Consider the following 15,040-nt stretch of genomic DNA (forward strand, 5'->3'; position numbering starts at 1 on the left):
GGGGGTTAGGGGTGAGGTGTTGGAGGAAAGAGGGGCAGTGCTATCCATGTGAGGGGGGTTAGGGGTGAGGTGTTGGAGGAAAGAGGGGCAGTGCTATCCATGTGAGGGGGGTTAGGGGTGAGGTGTTGGAGGAAAGAGGGACAGTGCTATCCATGTGAGGGGGGTTAGGGGTGAGGTGTTGGAGGAAAGAGGGACAGTGCTATCCATGCGAGGGGGGTTAGGGGTGAGGTGTTGGAGGAAAGAGGGGCAGTGCTATCCATGTGAGGGGGGTTAGGGGTGAGGTGTTGGAGGAAAGAGGGACAGTGCTATCCATGTGAGGGGGGTTAGGGGTGAGGTGTTGGAGTAAAGAGGGGCAGTGCTATCCATGTGAGGGGGGTTAGGGGTGAGGTGTTGGAGGAGAGGGGCAGTCCTATCCATGTGAGGGGGGTTAGGGGTGAGGTGTTGGAGGAAAGAGGGGCAGTGCTATCCATGTGAGGGGGGTTAGGGGTGAGGTGTTGGAGGAAAGAGGGGCAGTGCTATCCATGTGAGGGGGGTTAGGGGTGAGGTGTTGGAGGAGAGGGGCAGTGCTATGCATGTGAGGGGGGTTAGGGGTGAGGTGTTGGAGGAAAGAGGGACAGTGCTATCCATGTGAGGGGGGTTAGGGGTGAGGTGTTGGAGGAAAGAGGGGCAGTGCTATCCATGTGAGGGGGGTTAGGGGTGAGGTGTTGGAGGAAAGAGGGACAGTTCTATCCATGTGAGGGGGGTTAGGGGTGAGGTGTTGGAGGAAAGAGGGACAGTTCTATCCATGTGAGGGGGGTTAGGGGTGAGGTGTTGGAGGAAAGAGGGGCAGTGCTATCCATGTGAGGGGGGTTAGGGGTGAGGTGTTGGAGGAAAGAGGGACAGTGCTATCCATGTGAGGGGGTTAGGGGTGAGGTGTTGGAGGAAAGAGGGGCAGTGCTATCCATGTGAGGGGGGTTAGGGGTGAGGTGTTGGAGGAAAGAGGGACAGTGCTATCCATGTGAGGGGGGTTAGGGGTGAGGTGTTGGAGGAAAGAGGGACAGTTCTATCCATGTGAGGGGGGTTAGGGGTGAGGTGTTGGAGGAAAGAGGGACAGTGCTATCCATGTGAGGGGGGTTAGGGGTGAGGTGTTGGAGGAAAGAGGGACAGTGCTTTCCATGTGAGGGGGGTTAGGGGTGAGGTGTTGGAGGAAAGAGGGACAGTTCTATCCATGTGAGGGGGGTTAGGGGTGAGGTGTTGGAGGAAAGAGGGGCAGTGCTATCCATGTGAGGGGGGTTAGGGGTGAGGTGTTGGAGGAAAGAGGGACAGTGCTATCCATGTGAGGGGGGTTAGGGGTGAGGTGTTGGAGGAAAGAGGGACAGTTCTATCCATGTGAGTGGGGTTAGGGGTGAGGTGTTGGAGGAAAGAGGGACAGTGCTATCCATGTGAGGGGGGTTAGGGGTGAGGTGTTGGAGGAAAGAGGGACAGTGCTATCCATGTGAGGGGGGTTAGGGGTGAGGTGTTGGAGGAAAGAGGGACAGTGCTATCCATGTGAGGGGGGTTAGGGGTGAGGTGTTGGAGGAAAGAGGGACAGTGCTATCCATGTGAGGGGGGTTAGGGGTGAGGTGTTGGAGGAAAGAGGGACAGTTCTATCCATGTGAGGGGGGTTAGGGGTGAGGTGTTGGAGGAAAGAGGGACAGTTCTATCCATGTGAGGGGGGTTAGGGGTGAGGTGTTGGAGGAAAGAGGGACAGTTCTATCCATGTGAGTAGGGTTAGGGGTGAGGTGTTGGAGGAAAGAGGGGCAGTGCTATCCATGTGAGGGGGGTTAGGGGTGAGGTGTTGGAGGAAAGAGGAGAGTGGAAGAAAAGAGGTGAGGAGGTCGCAAAGTCCTGGCATTTTGATTTTCGATTATAATAGGATCCCCGTTAGCCGACGCCAATGGCGACAGCTAGTCTTATTGGGGTCCGACACATAACGAAAAAGACATTACAGACAAAATACAGACAACATACATTTAAAAAAAGTTAACATGTAGCGTGTGTGTGTGTGTGTGTGTGTGTGTGTGTGTGTGTGTGTGTGTTTGTGTGTGTGTTTGCATCTGTCAGTTACACATACATGTCAGTACATTCACACAAAAAGTAGGTCACATGGGGGAGAGGCGTTGTGCCGTGAGGTGTTGCTTTATTTGTTTTTTGAAACCAGGTTTGCTGTTCACTTGCGTTATAGGAGATGGAAGGGAGTTCCATGCACTTGTGGCTCTGTATAATACAGTACGTTTCCGTGAATTTGTTCTGGACCGAGGGACTATGAAACAAAAACCTGATGGTATGTCTGGTGGGGTGAGTGCGTGTGTCAGTGGAGGCTCCTCAGAGGAGGAAGGGGAGGACCATCCGCCTCAGGGAATTTCATTTAAAAAAAAATTGTAAAACATTAAAAAACTACACTAAATATATTCACGCCACCAAATAATTGATTAAAACACACTGTTTCGCAATGAAGGTCTACAGTAGCCTCAACAGCACTCTGTAGGGTAGCACCACGGTGTAGCCAGAGGACAGCTAGCTTCCATCCTCTTGGTACGTTGACTTCAATACAAAACCTAAGAGGCTCTTGGTTCTCACCCCATTCCATAGACTTACACAATAAATATGACAAATATGACGTCCGGAGGACGTCCTCCAACCTATCAAAGCTCTTGCAGCATGAACTGACATGTTGTCCACCCAATCAAAGGAGAATGAATCTAGTACAGAATGCATAAGCTACCGCTAGATAGCATTGCAGTGCACAAAAGGTGGTGAGTAGTTGACTCGAGAGAGAAAGACAACAGTTGAACAGTTTTGAACAAATTATTTTCTTTAAAAATGAAGGAGAAGCAAGAAAGAGAGAGGGAGATAGCTATATTCAGAATTTTTTTTCACTTTCAGTTTCACTAGTTTAGCTACTCCATCATCTGGCTCAAACAGAGGGATGCTATGTTAGCTAGCTAGCCATGACTATCCAACACAACACTGGAACTCTTCCAAGTCAAGGTAAGCTTTTGGTTTTATTCATTTATTGCCCCTTATTGACACAGGGGCCCGCCAGTGTAACTGCTTACTGACTATACACTGTGCCATTACTGCATAATTGTAGCGGGTTTACTAACACATTAGTTCTATTAGCTATGTTGACTAGGACGTTACTGTAGCTAATATGGGGACAACGATGTAGGCTGTGTGTAGCAGTTATGACATGGTTTGGCTTGGAAAGGTTTTTTCATCTGATCACATACAGCTGATGTGTTGTTCATTGAAGTCCACAAACGAAGGGAAAAGGTGAGAGGAGGAAAGTGCATAGAGGCTAGAATAAATACAACGTGGCTGCTATTATCAGGGGTGTATTCATTCCGCCGATTCTGTTGAAAAACGTTTCTTAAACGGAAGCAAACGAAACAGGGATAAAAATACCTGAATTGATGTAATAGAAACTCTCGTTTGCAACTGTTGGACTAATGATTACACCCTAGATAAGCTAGATGCAGGCAAGAGTGTGCAAGGCGTTATTGAATGTGTCACTGTCTGTCATCTCAAATTTCTCTCTCGACCTGTGTGCACCTACATTGTAAACTTTCACTTGTAGGCTAGTTTGCAGCAACCTCATGATGGATAGAGGGAACATCTGAGTATCATGTAGAAGCCTCAACCCATCGATGTTACATTGAACTGGGTGAATGGAGTATGAACGACAGTCAGGTTGCCTTGCTTGCCTTCTGGCGGGAAGATGTATGCTTCAATCCCCTCTGTCCTCCATCACTTCAACACCCCATACTATCACACTGGGTACTAGACACAAACGTTGGAGCAAATTACCTTGTAATATGGCCGCAGTATAGTATCCATATTAAAACTCCCCCGCATCATCACACACTAGTACAGGACATTATCTATAAGATACCACCTCCACGGTGTGTGCCCCCCCCCCCAACTCATTATAAGACTAAGTAGCGGTACCAGCCAGTGTCTCTGTGTGCTAATAGCCACAGCTTCATGGCCTGGAGTGAACAAGCCTGAACTCTGTCAAAATGTACCTTTTAATGAGGTTTAATGTGAAAAAAAACCTTCCAGCTTGGAGCCAGCTAGCAGCCAGCTAAAACGTATAATTCCCCAGCGCGGTCCAGGAACGCATTTTGCTATAACTGGGATGGGATGTTTTACTACTGTCAGCTCTCCTGGTTGGTTAGAGGAAGGATGAAGTCCACAACGTCTTGTCAACAGAAACACAACGTGCTGGGAGACAACCCAGTGAACAGTGGATGTCATCGGAGAGGGAGAGGGGGGAAGTTATGGTAATTCTCTTTGTGGACCGTGTTGTCATCAGCGATCGGTCTGACTGAGAGGGAGATAAAAGTACACAAGCACAAATGATCTCATGCACAAAAGCACGCACGCACGCACGCACGCACGCACGCACGCACACACACAGTTTACACCACGGTTAAATGAATATCCTAAATCGTGAGTCAGTGTTCAATTCATTAGGGAGCGCTAAGCATCTGTTCTTATCCAAGTACATCAAGGCATGGATTTAACACATATATTTAACACCACGGATATTTAAGGAATGTGAGTTCTCTTAATAGGCTTCTTAGTAGCTAGGGAACAATTGCTCATCTTCTACTGTGAGTGTGATATGAATATCCCATTAGCCAATTATATATTTTCCCACATTCATTTTTCAACGGATCACACTTGTATGAGTCAAATTGTAAATGTCAGCAGCTTCTTCAGAGCAGTCAAAAGCCCAGCAGAACATCATCTGATGTCAATTACAGAACCTCCTAAAAAAGTATTTGCTCGACAGACAGGTGAGTTTCCCCAGATAAAATGTTAGGTCCACATTTTTCGGAAAGAATACCGACACCTGAGAAAGTGGGGAGGCTCCAACAAGCTGCCGCAGAAAGAGAGAGAGAGAGAGAGAGAGAGAGAGAGAGAGAGAGAGAAAGAGAAAGAGACAGAGAGAGATTCTTTCATCCAGGCGTCAGGCAGGCCTGTTAAAGTACCATCTCAAGGGCCATCTGGAACACACTTTGAGTGCAGCGCCACGCGGCTAAGATTAGCCAAAGTAAAGGCCCTCTGTTTTCATTTAATTGTCAAAAACAATTGCCTCACAAGCTCTATGACGGACATGGGTAGTAAGGGGAGGAGAGGGGAGAATTTATGGTGCAAATATAAATAGAAGAAGGAGAGAATTATTATGATAATTTTTTATTTAACCCTTATTTTATCAGGTATGTTGACTGAGAAATCACATTTTCATTTACAGCAACGACCTGGGGAATAGCTGTAGGGGTTGAGGAGGGGGATACATGAGCCAGTTGGAAGCTGGGGATGATTAGATGGCCATGATGGTTTGAGGGCCAGATAAGGAAGAGAGGGAGAGATGCAGAACGGCAGGGATAAAGAGCGGTGTGAGAGTGTGTTCGTGTGAGAGAGAGACAGTCTGCGTGATATTGAGAGAGAGAGTGTGTGTATCTATTGTTCAGTGTTTGTGAGACAGACACACAGACACACACATTAGGACAGAGACATGTTTTTTTTCAGTGCTGAGAGCAGCAGGATTTTGTCAGAAACAGCAGTTTAGGGGGGTGGAGGCAGTGGAGTGTGCGTTTCAGTGGAGGCTGCTGAGGGGAGGACAGCTCACAGTAATGGCTGGAATTGGGTAAATGGAATGGTATCAACCACATGGAAACCATAAATTTGGTACCATTCCATGGACTCCATTTCAGCCATTATTATGAGCCATCCTCCCCTCAGCAGCCTCCACTGGTGTGTGTGTGAGTGTGAGTGTGAGTGTGAGTGTGAGTGTGAGTGTGAGTGTGAGTGTGTGTGTGTGTCTGTAGCTGTGGCATACGACTGACTGTGCCCAGCCATGCAGCCTTGGCAGGGTCACATCAGGCCCAGTTGGCTTCTGTCTGTGATGAAGTCTGACCTTGAAAGATGGTTGCTTTTAAGTGACAGCCCAATCAAGAGCACCAGCCACGCTGTCCACACGCCACGGCCAGCCTTGGCCAAACGCACACACACACACACACACACACACACACACACACACACACACACACACACACACACACACACACACACACACACACACACACACACACACACACACACACACACACACACACACACACACACACACACACACACACACACACACACACACACACACACGTAGGTAGAGAGAAAAACACATGCTGTCCCACTTTTCACGTTCAGGGTTAAATAAGTATTTTGATCTAAGGAGGGGATTCTTGATATGTGCCTGTATGTAAGATAAACGTATGTGTGAGAAAGGGTGTGAGAGTTAATCAATGTGTCATGTACAGTATATGTACAGTATGTTAACAAGGTATTGTGCACTGTCTGTGTGGGTAGACCACTTGGATATGTCTGTGCAAGCTGATGTTTGTGTGTGTGTGCAAGCTGACGTTGTGTTTGTATTTCAGTGTGTGTGTGTGTGTGTGTGTGTGTGTGTGTGTGTGTGTGTGTGTGTGTGTGTGTGTGTGTGTGTGTGTGTGTGTGTGTGTGTGTGTGTGTGTGGACATAGGGGAGGCTGGTGCTGGTGGAGACCTCTGGTCCCTGAAGTGTTGAAGGTCACCAGTCTGAGTGGTTCCTGGAGGACACAGAAAAGCGATCCCACTGAAAGACATTAGCCAAGTGCCCTGGCAGCGGCAGCCATGACGGCTCAAAGACAATGTCACAGGGACACGTTTGGGGGATCCAGTTTCACCATTATTCATGTGATTTGTGAGAATTGACTTTTGGGGTGTAGGTTGTTTTGTGGCTTCTAGGAGTAAGCGGTCACTTACCCAATGAATAGTATATCGAAATAAGTTCAAATAACACGTTTTAGTACCTTTTCTGGATTTCACAGTACATTCATTGTGTAGTAGAAGATGATATTGTCTGTACTGAGTTCTATCACTTTGGTCCACTTTTTTCCCCAAGGTGTCCAGTTATTAACGTCCTCAGTGAAAACATAACATCTTCACAGATCGATTATAAAGTCCGTTATTCAAAGACGGTTGGTACTTTTGAGTAAGTGGAGGACCCAAGGCAATCTCTTATTCAATGTCTTAAAAGGCATCCAGTGAGGACTGCTTTTGTGGTTAAAAATAAAAACTGCCACTTTTCTTTCAAATTGCTTGGCTTGTTGAGATAAGTGGACGACCGATTCTGTCAGCATGCCGGTCTTCATTCACACATGACAAAAACGCCCGCGAATACCCAGACGTCTCGTTCAATGCAGGCAGATTACCAAGGAACGATGATGTGTATGATGATGTAGTAAATGTTTTGTATGGATATGTTACATCCATAGCCTGGTGATTGTTACACTCCAAACCTCCTAAAATACACCACTGCCTACAAATATATAACATTCAGACTGGAGTCCAGTACAGCGGCAGTGCAGGCAGGAAATGATTCTATATTTCCCTCCCAGCACTTCCTGTGTATCTGGATTCTATATAGGAGCAACCATAGATATGTCATTTCCCTTCAAGGGAGGAGGAGGTTTCCTGTTGTGACATAATGGGAGAAATGGCAGGGGTCCTCATGATGCAAAGTTGTACCAACATCTACTGCTACACATCTACTGCTACTGCAATTCCACTCATAATAACACACTCCATAATCTACAGATGGCAGCACACTCCGTGATTAAAAGAGCAACACACCATGATCTCTGTTGCCAGCAGCGACGGCAAATGTTGCCATGGAGGTTGTTGTGCCATAAATGAGTGTCTCTTCACCTGTGAGGTCGTTTTCCGCTATCCCTGGCTGCCAAAACCCTGCCCCAAATAACGTACACATTCCAGGCACCTCTCTGACGCGTATCTCTCCACTCCCTGAGCTTGTATTTTCGGAGGGAGATGGTAAGTAAACCGCAGTGACGTTGAGAAATTGTGACAATGCTCTCTGCTTGCTGGCTGTCCCCAAATGGCTGGGTAAATGACATCCATACAGCCGATTCTCCTAAGTGCTATACATGTGAGTCTGTAGAGCCACTGTCTTGTCCCAACAGACAGTACATGCAGGTGTAGGATCTTCATTTGATCACTATTTCGTAGCTGAGAATTTCTCTGCAAAGCAGGAAATGCAAACTTGTAGTGTATTTGAGTTTTAAAAAGGCTTCTTCTTTGTAAGAAATTGCAGACTTGATTTGCCATAACGAACAATGTATCCACACCCTCAGAATTGCCCATTAATTATAATCCATGTAATAATTCAACTTTCTTGTTGCTGCAGGATTATTTTCCTGCTGAAGATCCCACACCTGTACTACTAGTACTAACCCGAAACAGCGTGGGTATAAGTGGTATATATTTTACATGGGTGCATTCGATGGGGATGCCTCATGCAAGCTTCCACACTCTACAATGAATGCATTAATGACAAATGCACGCCTCTCAATGAATCTGCTCCAGTACTAACAACCCAGCCTTGGCTACTCCATTTCCAGGGATGGAAATAGAAATGGAGAGAGAGATAGGAGGAATAGAGAAAGGGAGGCAGGGGGAGAGCTAGAGAGGAGAGAAACATTTCATGTTAGTCAGGTCATTTTGTGCTGATTCCTCCAATTATGAGTGATGCGCAACACAGAGATGTGTGTGTATGTGAGAGACTGTGTGTGTGTGTGTGTCATGAGGATGGCAGAGCTCATTTTGCCCGTTGACGAGAGTTAATTAGCTTTTTCCGATTTCGGTTATTTCTGCCAAGAGTCAAGATGAAAAGCAAGATATCTACTTGACAACCTCGGTTTTGAGATGCCTCCTAATTGTGAAATGAAACAAATAAACAGAATATTATCAACCAAAGATGTCATGGAGCTCAAATCTGAAAGCCTCACTAGAACTACAATTTCTAGCCCACAGCACTGACCCTCTATTTTTTTTAACTGAAAAAGGTTATATTTCCTATTGTGGGCCTTAATCAATCAAGACATTGACCGACAACTCAGAGACACACATGAATCATCTTCAAATGGGACAGTCCTGGATGTCCTCTACAGCCCTGACCATGAGTGTCAGCTTCCACCCTTCCCTTTCCTTCCCGTCCTCCACCCCTCCAAGCCTTCATCCAGGCCCAGGCAGTGCGACGGCCTCTCTTACCCCACGGTGAGCAGCGTCACTGGGGTGAGGCGCTGCCCGTCATCCGCCTCTGATGGATGGAGGACATTAAAGATGCCGGGGACAGGTGCCGCTCACGATTAAAGGGCCGAGCCACTCGCTCGGAAAGATATGGAAGTGGAAAAAGGGGAAGAAGAGGAGAGAATGGGAAAGGGAAACTGTTACTGGAGAACGAGTAAACATGATGCCATGGGGAGAGGCACAACTGAGCGAGTGGAGAGGATGATGATAGGGGAACGGGAGGGGGAGAGAGAAGAGGAGGGAGGGAGGTAGAGACAGAGGGATGGCTGGCTGTACAAGACAGACGGCGAGGAAACTGTTTGGTTGTTGTAATCTTGTTGATAATACTGTCAGTGTTTACCTTTGTGATTGAATGCTATCATATACTGCGTGACTATTGATTCATTCTACCATAGGAGTGGCGGTTCTCCTGAGATTGTTAAACTGAAGCACTCAGACACATTCTCTCTGTTCCTCGCTCTCCTCTCTTTTCGGTCCGTCTCTCTTTGTCACACTGACACTCTTTTTGTCACCGTCCTTGTCTCTCTCTGCTCCATCTTTCTCGGCCCCTCTATTCCACCCCCTCTTTTACACACTGACACTCAATCTCCATGTATCTCCCTCTCTGCCCCTTCTCTTTTCCTTCTATCTGTCTCTTTCTCACATTGACACTCCCTCTCCCTGTCTTTCTCTTTCTCCTCTCCCTCTGTCTAACTGCTGCCACTTGGCAGCCGGAGACATGCAGCTATCAGCAGCCCGCGTTGCTGTGCCGTACCCTGTCAACTGGCTAGGGGCACATCTCCCTAGGGGCACATCTCCCTAGGGGCACGCCCCCCCCCCCCCCCCCCACCCCCCACCTTCTGTCACACGGACCTGTCGCCCTGTCACCATCACTTCGCCTTTATAATTGTCCCTTCCTCGTTCCTCGCTGCTCTCGAGACTCGGTCACTTAAAGTGCCGATGGGCCTCCTCGAAGGCGAACAGGGCTTTGCAGTGCTGCCATCACACATACGGTGCATCCCTCCATCCCTTTCATTTACACAGAGTGTACAAAACATCAGGAACACCTGCCCAATATCTAGTTGCACCATGCTTTTGCCCTGAGAACAGCCTCAATTCATTGGGGGCATGGACGCTACAAGGCGTTGAAAGCGTTCCACAGGCCCACGGTGACTCATTGACATTCTAGCCATTCAGCAGATGCTCTTATCCAAAGCAACTTACAGTGGTGAGTGCATACAGAGTGCACACAATCGACAGACTGATTGTGCTAAATGAAATCTCTATGGGACCATGGCTGGGAATAATAGGGAAGCAGGACAAGGGAGCTGAGGTATCCCATCACGACGGTATGAAAAGCACTGCCATCAGCAGAAAGGCATGTCCTGTGTCTGTCCGTATTACACACATTGCACATATTGATCTGGAAATTGCTTTGTAGTGATGAAAAGAGCGGAGGGACAGCGTGACAGACAGCAAGGCTATTAAATATCACATTAATAAAACATTAGCGTAGCCACATTTGTAAACTGGTATTTGACATATTAGCCAGTTCACCGCTAGCTACTCTCGCACAGATTTCAATTGTATATTTTTGTTGTTGTTGCTGCACAGCCCAATCTCATAGTGTTTACTGTTAGAGTCTTTAATGTTTGCACATTTCCTTACCTATAATCCTTCAGTAAACTCCCCATCCTCCACTGGCCTTTATATTCAGGCACATGGTGTCACTCAGGGATTAGCGTCAGTGAAGTTAGCGAGATGATACAGCGCTAAAAATGTGACTGAACTATTAGTCTACCAGACTGTCACACCAGCCACAATGTATCCTGGGAGTGTATGTGCTCGTGGGGGTTCTCTCTAAGGGATGCTACTTTAAACCACTGTCGAATATAAACTGAAGAGACACCACTTTTTTTTTGCACAGCCCAATCTCATAGTGTTTACTGTTAGAGTCTTTAATGTTTGCACATTTCCTTACCTATAATCCTTCAGTAAACTCCCCATCCTCCACTGGCCTTTATATTCAGGCACATGGTGTCACTCAGGGATTAGCGTCAGTGAACTGTATATCCAATATAATTAGCTAACAACATCTATTACCGTAGGCTCACATATTCCTGATGACCTTTTTGACTTTATTCGATGAGGAAGTCATGCATTAGAGGATGTATTATCATAGTAATATTACTGTATCTGCCTCAAGCAAGACGGGACACGTAAACAGGCATTTTTTTTTACAGTGGTTTTAGCATAGATTTAGTAGAGCAATGTTACTGTACCTATAGGAGCGAAGGCACTAACCTTGCTTTGAAATAAAGTACATGTCTGACTAAAGCAAGACTTGACTAGTGACCAGCCATTTTTCACAGTGAATTTCGTGTGGGGACTGCTATTGTTCCCGTGGAAGACAGCTACCTTGCTTTGAAATAAAGTACCTGTCCAGCCGTACAAACGTTAGCACGTGTTCTCTCCCTTCCTAATTACAGTATATCTGGAATGTTCCCTTCTTTTCCCCCCCTGGTTTCTCTTCCTTTCTTTCTGAGTGGAGCTGCCATGTCACCAAGGTTGGTTCTCATCTCAAAAGTGTCCTTTTTATCTGGCAATCCACGCAGACAGCACACAGAGCCCCTCTCTCTCTCTCTCTCGCGCGCTTATCTCAGACATACCGTTCATTAACGACGAACAGCAGCAATTACCCATGAATACCCCCAGCAACAAAGACACAAAGGCTAACCCCCCCAACTCCCTCCTCCCTTGCCCCGGCCTTTAAAGTTAAACAGGCTCTCACGAATGATGGGGGAGAGGGGGGGGGGGGGGGGTTGAGGAGGCAAACACAAAGACAAAACTCTGGATAAGACTGGTGTTCTGTTTAATTGGTTTGTCTCTCCTGAGAGGAGCCCCAGTTCTGGCAGGTTTTAGACGGTTAGCTTCAGTGTTAACAGCTTGTCAGGGCGCGTGGATGATGGCAGCGCTAACGTTAGCTAGCTATAGAGCTACACAGCCGTGGGAGGAAGTTGGCCACACAGTGTCTGCAATTCTTCACCCTACTTGTTCTCTCGGCCTCTCTGTTCTCTCTATCTTCTTTCAAACACTCTTCAGACTAGATTTGACTTCCATCTCTGAATCATAGTGTTGGCCATTTTCTGGTTGTAGCAATGGTGTAGAGCGAGACCATTGAGTCTAAATCAATCATTTAAAATGGCCGTGTCTGGGAGAAGGCTGGAGTGCTAGCTCTGTGGTTCGTCTGACATTTCCAATTCTGATGACATTTTGAACGGAGAGCGGTTTACAGGTGGAGGAAGCAGACTGGGGGAGGTGTTCTGAAATGTTGAATCTGCTTGTTTGTGTGGATAACATCCAAATGAGAGAGGAACAGAGGGAGAGAAAAATAGAGAGACACTATGAATCAGAGACGGAAGCCAAATCTAGTCTGAAGAGTTTGAAAGAAGAGAGAGAAGAGAGAGAGGACGGAGAGGTAGAAATAACAAGTAGAGTGGAGAATTGCAGACAAACATTATGTGTGGATGGATGCATTTGTGGATATGTGAGGTACGTGTGTGTATGAGGGAGGGAGGGAGAGATGGAGATAGAAAGAAAGAGACAGAGAGACAGAGAGAGACAGAGAGAGAGAGACGTCAGGAAAAGCTTTTAGCGAGAGGCTGGGAGTGGCCTATGATGTTGTTTATGTCTGTCTTTGTGTGTGTGTCCGTGTGCCTGTTTGATTGGTGTTGCTTGGCAATTTGTATGTTATGACTTTGTTGGTGTCTATTACGTGTCTGTGTTTTCAGACACAGTATTTATTACTTTGTGTGTGTGTGTTGATAATGACAATGTGGGGCCGCAGTAGTAGTAGCAGCAGTAGCAGCAGCAGTAGTTGGAGCAGCAGTAGTAGTAGCAGCAGTAGTTGGAGCAGCAGTAGTTGGAGCAGCAGTAGTTGGAGCAGCAGTAGTAGTAGCAGCAGTAGTAGTAGCAGCAACAGTAGCAGCAGCAGCAGTAGCAACTGTAGTAGTAGCAGAAGCAGTAGCAGCAGTAGGAGAAGCAGAAGTAGCAGTGACAGTAGTAGCAGCAGTAGCAGTAGCAGCAGCAGTAGTAATAGTAGCAAGAGCAGCAGTGGAGGCACTAGCAGCAGCAGCAGTAGTAGTAGTAATAGCAGTAGTAGCAGTAGCAGATGCAGTAGCAGCAGCAGTAGCAGTAGTAGCAGCAGCAGTAGCAGTAGCAGCAGCAGCAGTAGTAGCAGTAGCAGCAGTAGCAGCAGTAGCAACAGTAGTAGTAGTAGCAGTAGTAGTAGTAGTAGTAGTAGTAGTAGCGATAGCAGCAGCAGTAGCAGTAGCAGCAGTAGCAGTAGCAGCAATAGTAGCAGCAGTAGCAGCAATAGTAGCAGCAGTAGCAGCAGTAGCAGTAGTAGCAGCAGTAGTAGCAGTAGCAGCAGCAGCAATAGTTGTAGTAGCAGTAGTAGTAGTAGTAGCGATAGCAGCAGTAGCAGTAGCAGTAGCAGTAGTAGTAGCAGCAGTAGTAGTAGCAGCAGTAGCAGCAATAGTAGCAGCAGTAGCAGCAGCAGTAGCAGTAGCAGCAGCAGCAGTAGTAGCAGTAGTAGTAGTAGTAATAGCAGTAGTAGTAGTAGTAGCAGCAGTAGTAGCAGCAGTAGTAGTAGTAGTAGTAGCAGCAGTAGCAGAAGTAGAAACAGCAGCAGCATAAGTAGCAGTAGTAGCAGACCAGTGAAGCAGACGTTGTGTCTGTATGGCAGAGCCTCCCTCCATGACTCCAGTCCGTGGGCGAGTTGTTTTCTGCCTGGGAGGCTAATGCTAGCTGACAGCTAGTCCTGGAGCTCTCTCCATCTCTCTCTTCACCGCTCAGAGCAAAAAAAAAGTACATCCATCACCACTGTAAGAGGAACTTTCTAGAAGTCCCCTCAACCCTCCATCACTTGCGAGCAGAGGCGTAAAAACACACATCTACACGGCGGGGAGAGAGGCAGACACACAGGACTGTTTGATCTGACACATATGTACTGTAGCAGACGCTCACTGGGGCCTGCATGGTGACACTGGGGTCATGGGGGTAGGGTGTGTGTGTGTGTCACAGGAGGCTGCTGAGGGCAGGATGGCTCATAATAATGGCTGGAATGGAGTGAATGGAATGGTATTAAACACATGGAAACCATTTCATTTATTCCATTCCAGCCATTACTATGAGCCCATCCTCCCCAATTAAGGTGCCACCAGCCGCCTGTGGTGTGTGTGTGTTCACGTGCGTGTCTATGTGTCTGTGTTTGTGATAGCGTGTGCCTGCGTGCATGTCTGTATGCATGGAGTGCGCTCCACTGCCCCCTGTCAGTGTATGAAGCAGGCAGCCCAGGCCTATGGTGTTCGCTCGTTCCCCCCACATGCTTTTATGGACGCTCTCCGAATGGCTGAGCAGACAGCAACCAGGAAACCAGCCTGCCATCTTCAGCCGTTTGGGGATTCAGTTTCCCCCTTAGCATTTGGACTGGGCTTCAGTGTAGGGAAACTGCCACTGTCGTGGTGGAGAAACATTAGCATGTAGGCTCTCCCGTAATGTAATATCTTGCTGTGTGGGGTTAGCATGTCATTTTACCCTTGAGGTGGGTGTTAATCCACGCTGGTACTCTAACTACCAGCTGGATAGGTAATGCTGCTTCAGAACACATGAGCAAGTCTTCAAGAGCTTTAACCTTGTCTAAAAGCAGACAGACTGGGAACGTCAGGCTTCTCAATAATCATGAAGATGAGAGCTGAGTAAAAATAAGTGGCTTGAGCGTGGCGTTTGCAACACCCGAGCTATGGGTCAGGAATAAATTCCTGCACACGCCACACATACTGTATGTAACATGCATCTACTAAACGTCCATGCTAAACATTTTATGA

This window comes from Salvelinus alpinus, chromosome 31 (assembly GCF_045679555.1).
Source record: "Salvelinus alpinus chromosome 31, SLU_Salpinus.1, whole genome shotgun sequence".
NCBI lineage: Eukaryota > Metazoa > Chordata > Actinopteri > Salmoniformes > Salmonidae > Salvelinus > Salvelinus alpinus.